The sequence below is a fragment of the Triticum dicoccoides genome, chromosome 3A (assembly GCF_002162155.2).
Source record: "Triticum dicoccoides isolate Atlit2015 ecotype Zavitan chromosome 3A, WEW_v2.0, whole genome shotgun sequence".
In the NCBI taxonomy this organism is placed as follows: domain Eukaryota; kingdom Viridiplantae; phylum Streptophyta; class Magnoliopsida; order Poales; family Poaceae; genus Triticum; species Triticum dicoccoides.
In genome coordinates this window covers 763,060,417-763,067,116 of record NC_041384.1, presented here as the reverse complement: position 1 = coordinate 763,067,116, position 6,700 = coordinate 763,060,417, and the positions used below count along the sequence as shown (strand labels likewise).

At 38.4% G+C, this 6,700-nt stretch overlaps 1 long non-coding RNA gene across 3 annotated transcripts; it reads right to left on the bottom strand.

Annotated features, from left to right (window-relative positions):
• Window positions 1-559: 559 nt before the first annotated feature.
• On the bottom strand, window positions 560-4,571 carry LOC119270794. Of its 3 annotated transcripts, none has more exons than XR_005134312.1 (4): window positions 3,374-4,571; window positions 2,998-3,117; window positions 1,079-2,166; window positions 560-988 (listed from the first exon to the last, which is right to left on the bottom strand). It is a non-coding gene; the product is annotated as an uncharacterized LOC119270794 (long non-coding RNA). The 3 variants fall into 3 exon arrangements; XR_005134311.1 differs by having other exon boundaries at window positions 560-1,293; window positions 1,864-2,166; XR_005134310.1 differs by having other exon boundaries at window positions 560-2,166.
• Window positions 4,572-6,700: the final 2,129 nt, after the last annotated feature.

The window sequence follows — 6,700 nt, the reverse complement described above, 5'->3', positions numbered from 1 at the left end:
AAAGATTGTTAAAATACAAACTTCATATTGTTATAGTACAAATAAAAAAAGATGGGCCCTCGGCGCTGCTCTAATCCGAGGACGAGCCGACTGCTTCAGCACTGCCCACACAACGGCGTTCCAACAGCAGCGGCTACTTGCTTGACTGAATGTTGCAAGGTCCTGCACGTACCTAACTGAATGTGCAATGACGCTGTACGTGAAGCAGAGTAGCAGACAACGTTGCTGATGCATTATATTTGTAGCTATGTTCTAGGAGTAGTTTATCTTGGAACATGTATGAGGCACTTTGCTTTTAAGCTCTTGTGCTAGCTATATGGCGGTGAGAGCTCGGTACATCGGGGTCATTCAGGCATTCTGTATTCTTTTTTTATCAGTAAACTCATCCCATATATCTTTTACGAATTTACTCCATGTATGAAGTTAATATTCATACATATTCTGCCATTTTTAAACAAACATATTCATACATTGGAGTAGTCTGTTGCTGTCAAGTACAAACAGAATCCATGTATGTAGGAGTGCATGATGTGTTGCTTGTCAATCAAATATAGTCTACTGTCGGCAACAGCTATATAGGCTACAGTAAACTGACGAATTGACAAACAAATGAGACCCATTGATGCTTCAAAAGTATCAATCAAAGAAGGCAAAAATCACCAAAACAAACTTTGTTGCTTACCTGTGCAAGGATATGAGAAGGGGGTTACAGCTAGTTATCCAGATTTGTGAAGTGAACTTTCAATACGTAAGGTCGCCGCACCGCGCCTCCTTCTGTCCCTCACCTCCATGTCTCCTTTATGCCCAGGAGTCGCGGATGCCATGGATCCACCTGGGAAGACGCGCTCCGGCCTTCCTCGTCGTCACCAGCGACCCTTTCCTCGTCGCCCATCTCTGGATCCGCCTCCCCAACCCCTACCGCGCACGGATCTGGACCCTTCAAGCTCCAGCATCCACCGCTGTTCTGCATCTAGCAGCCACGCCGCCCCTAGTCACTCGAGCCGCCACGTTATCCGGCCCAGATTAGTAAAAATATTCTCTAATTAGTCTGATGAATAAGTTCCCGAATCTATGCTACCTTGGAAAAGGAATGCTGGAAATTCTGATTCTGTCATGACCCTTCAACAATTGTGTGCTGCTTAGATACGGGACACAACCACTAACTGTCCTTGAGATGCATCAAACTTTTAAAAAGTAATTTGAAACTTCATATAATATATTTTTTGAAACTTTGGACCATCATTGCAAGACAAAGCTTATATGGATATGCCGAACCATCCACATAAGTGGGGGCTGCATACAGAAAACAAATCACAGAAATCAGTTAACAAAATTGTCTACAAGCTTCTGCACACAGGAAACTGCAATGGTTAAGCTTTTGCAGTGAAAACACATACTAAAAGACATTGATGGACTAATTAATGGTTATGATTTAACATTAAACAGAAAACATCGAATGTGTTGGCATGAAAATAACTGAAAATGGTTATGACTCCATAACACAGGATCACAAGAGCGAGGAGCTCGCTAATGTGATGTCAAACAACACTCATGAATTGTGATGTTTACTAATAGAGCTTGTATAGGTGTTACTTTTGATAGTGATGGCCAAACTGGCATTAGAGTTGCATGAGCTAAATGTTATTAACCAAATCAGTATTAACAGTAGTATCCAGTCTTTATACAGAAATAGTTTGGATTTGCATAATTAATTCTTTCCATGTAGTAGAGTCGGCCAACTTAAGATCATTGACAAATCACCATGTAGTCCTGCAGTTTCTACAACCTAGAAATTGTGGATCCACACAAGTACCAAATACAGTGCCCACACGTAGGAAGGAGACTTGGGGAACCAATAGTTACCTGCAGGCGCAAGGTGCAAGCATCCACTCTGTCAATGTAGAGCTTGCACTTGGGGCAGCTCTGCAAACCCGGTGCACTCGACATCACTGTACACCTTGAATTGCATGCAAGATATTTAGTTGCAATGTTACAAAGAGATTCCACTGTGTTGCATTATACCAACCAGAAATGTCAATACTCAATGCAAAAGCATTATCCTTAACAGCGATGTGTCCATAAGGCATCACCAATATTGTGTTATCTTCTAAAATGTAACCCACTGACCTACACTTTCCGAAAGCAGTGACCAATTCACACTGACATCTGCGGAACCGAACAGAAAAAACAAATTCAGTCTTATACAACCTGAATGTAATATGCAGTGATATTATATGTAGAGAATCAACTAATGTGCTCTTTATTTTACAAGCTTATGCTTAGTCCTATTTAGAGTGAAACCACCATTAATATGGCCCAGTTATTTCTTATTTGTATTCTTTATCTAACTTGCATGATGTGGTACATCTAGGTTGAAAAATATCACCACGATTGAAAGTACATGTTTACAAAGGGAACTACCACAGTGTGGATCTTCGCAATGTGATAAGCCAGGCCAATTCTGGAGAACTATATATGATTTTTTCTTGACAGGGTAAAACTAAACCAACCTCTAAACAGTAGGAGAAGTGTAAACATAATTGTTTGGGGAAAATTTCTACTTTTGTTCTGATCTTTTTTATTTTACTAAGTGCATTCTATACTGTGAGTTAAATTTAATTTATATAAGTGAGAAACTTCTATGGCATAAGAATATTCATCAGAAAGTCATGGTTCCTAGTATCTTCCATACATGGTGATAATATTGATTCGAAGTGGCATGGTGTGTTCCTCAGTTGAGTACCTGGGGCCATTAATATGCAAAAATAGAAAAGGAGTAGTTGATAGTTCTTATTAAATAACTTCAATGGTGCATCAAGATTGTTTCCAATTGAAATAAAAATATAACCATTCAAATAAAGGTTATCCCTTGACTCCAGAAATAAAAGGCTGAAATTAGCATCGGCACTGATTGTTTTAATGTATACAGTCTATACAATGTTAATGCTTTAGTTAGTTCCTGATTGTGAACTCTAATGTTAATGCTTATATCAGCACCTTATTTCCTCATTCAAGAGTAACCAATTTTCTGAATATGAGCAACTTGCATTAGACTATAAGGAGCATGTGATTCAACATAGCGATGAAGACCTACGGCAAACCAGACTGAGACACCCCCTGCATGAGTAGCAAATCAAGTAAATAAGAAAGTTTTATACCCGCAGTCAGATCTAGTCTGGAAAATAAGAATAATGACAAGCTTACAAACATACGAAAATCCTGGAAACCACATGGACAACAATTAACCAACCAGCCACATGTAATTCAGATTAGCACAAAAGGGAACCGGCACACTCTCAGCTCACATATTAATCCACTGAAAAACATCTTATTTCAGAAATAATCAAGGGGTGAAGTACACTATGATCTTTACCTTGTACAGACTGAGCCTTGTCAGTACTGGAGATCTTTGTAGACTTGTCATACTGGCTCCTAGTAGTCAGCCTGCCTTGTACTCAGCTTGTGAATGCAACAACCACCGTAGTTTTACTTGCACTTGCATAGCTGGATTTGTACACAACAGTTGGAGTCGTTCAGATTATGCTCGGCTAGGTAAACACACACCACTTGGTCACCTTTCCTGGAGCCTGGCTCGATTGAGAGCACATCACTTTGCAGAAGAATCACTTCTTGAGTCACTACACCAGAAAGAACTGATGAACAGAATGAACAAAAGCACTCAAATAGCCGTGAAACAATTTCAGAAAAACAAATCCACCACACAGCATGCTAGCAACCCTGGTTGTTCAGAAATTCAGTAAGATAGATTGAACAGAGATAAAACTGTAAGCAATTAGGACTATGTGGAACCAAGAATTGAATAATTTATTTCCTTTTTGTAGGAAGGCGTTTTCCAGCTGAAAAGAATTCAGTTAGAATTTCATGTCGTCATACTCCCACAGTAAGAACTTACATGTCATTTTCAGTATAACTATTTTATGAGCTTACATATAAAAGCACAAAAATGAAAAGGGTACAAAAATAAAAACAGCACATATATACACTGTTTGTGTTTGGAAGGATATCAATTCACAAATAAAAATAGATCTATTCATGGACTTGTTCGTGTAGTAGCAGAATTTTGTTCAAAAAAACTGGACTTGTGCTAATGGGAGAGATTGAGAGCAGATGGGGTTGCTTGCCCTATCTTGGCGCAGCAGAGGCGTCATCCAAGGTGAGGAGGTGCTGCCGGCTAGGGTTCCTCCCCGCTGACCTGCGCAAGAAGGGAAGGAACCGAGATGGGGAAGGGACGGGAAAGGGAGCGGATGAGATAGGAACATGATAAAACCATGAGGAGCTGCAGGTCCATGGCGTCCTTCACATCTTCGTGAAGATGCCCTTGACGCCGGCGAAGCCCTGCCTGAAACCCTAGCCATGGGGATGGGGTTGCGAGCGGGCGGTAGAGGCCGGGAGCAGAGAATCTGGCTAGAGGGGAGCGAGGAGAGGACCGTTGGGAGCTCAGGGGCATGGTGCGTGGCGCCGGAGCTCACCGGAAGTGGACGGCATGGGTGGTGGCGGCGGCGAGGACATCGTGGGCGAGAGGGAGAGGAGGTGAGCCCGTCCTCCGTGTGTGGTTGTTTTTTTTCAGTCTGCTCGGTCCACGGGTTGAATACCCAAAACTACAGGGTCTCTTTTGCAAGAACAAAACATTTTCTTATATTTACCACTTTAAAAAGGACTGCGGGTTGAATACCCGAAACTACAGGTACTTTTTTGCAAAAGTAGTAACGACGGACGACCAACTGCAATCGATGGTTTATTAGTAAATAAATAAGGTAAAGATAAGGTAAGATTACCATTTCCTAAATACACATAGTACAATTTTAATGGCAACAACCATTTTTTACATTGTACAAGCATTTTTTAAACTTTCATGTAATTATTTGAAACATGTGCATATTTCTTTATAATGCCACCTACCTTTTGTTAACGGGAAAAAATTATCCTGCACGAACGTTTCTTTACATTTTGTAAAGATTTTCTTAAAAGGTCACGAACCTGTTTTGATTTGCTAGAATATCTCTTTATAATTTCATGCACATTTTTTAGTGGTACTAAACTTTTTTTAACATTACGTATATATTTTCACGAAAATGTCACGAACACATTCTTTAAAACTGTGAACCTTTTCCATGAATATAACTTACATTTTTTAGAATTATGCCATTATTTTAATGCATGTTGATTTTTTAAACGTTTGATATTTATTAATTTACAAAAAAATCCATACACATGATTAGCATTTTCTATACACGCCTAAAAAAATTGAGTGCGTGATTAACATTTTCCATATACTTCGTGTAGAATTTAAAATATTATGTGTGTGTGTATGTGTAAAATATTATGTGTATAATAAATGTTAATCACACACATACACGCACACACACACATTTTCTATACACGTGTGTGTGTGTACGTGTAAAATATTATGAAATATAAAGAAATTTGAAAATAAAAAAGATATATACAATGTGTATAATAAACGAAAAAAAAAACATGACGAGTAGCGCGCGGTTACTGGACAGGGCCAACACGAGCTCCCTGTAGGTGAGCCTCAGTAGGACTCGCAACATGCGGCACACCCATCTATGGAACACTGCAAGCTGGTTTTAGAGCCTTCCACGGTTGTGTTTTTCTCTATAGTTTTCCATCCTTTTTTCCGTTGTTACTTCCAGAATTCTTTCCTTTTCATTTTGAATTTATTTGGATTCAATTTTTATTTTTTATTTCTTTCTTCTTTGGTATTTTCTGTTTTTTATAGTCAGATTTTTTTTTAAGAAAATCAAGGTGTACATTTCAAGTATATAGGCTGAATATTTTCACATAAAGGTTGAACATTTTTTAATAGACGGTGAACATTTTTCTGAATACATGTTTGAACATTTGCCAAATTTACATTGTAGCTTTTTTTTATATGCACGGTAAACTTTTCTTGTAACACATTGAACATTTTTCCATGAACATTTTGTAAATGTGCAAGCATTTGAAAAGTTCTTGAACACTATTTTAATGTCATAGACATTTTTTTAAAGTGCACGCAACATTTTTCTAAATTACATGAACATTATTTATCATTGTAAAAATATTTTCTTAAGGCATGATGAACATATTTTTTAAACGCGGAAACATTTTCTATAATGTCATGAACATTTTTTTATTCCACGCACTGGGGCGGTTTTTTTTTCTCTGGATTTTTGGTTTTTCTTGGTTTCCAATTTTTTGGGGTTCTTTTTGTTTTCCAGTTACTTCCAATTTTCGTCCGTCAGAGCTCGGGGGTTGACACACTTTTGGTCATAAAGTTTAGTCTTGTGCCCTTTCATCACCTCATGATAAACTTTCTATTGGATCCTATTCCAAAAGTCAGGAATTACTCCCTCCGTCCCATAATATAAGACGATTTTTGACACTACACAGAGAGAGTACTTTTTATTCCTTTCTTGTATATGGATTGGCAATGTGCATGGAAATAAAACTGTTCTTATTGACCTCCTTGTAGTCACCCCTAGATGCTTGTGTATTTTGTGACCTTGTCCTTCTTGATCTTCTTCACATGATGCCTTTTCTTGTTGAGTGCTTCATGACATGCTTGAATTTCTTCATTGGTGCGAGAAATGCTTGGACTTTTTTCAGTAAATCATACTAAAAACAAAAATGGATTGCCGAAAGTAACAAAACAAAAAAAACTTTGGTTTGAAAAAGA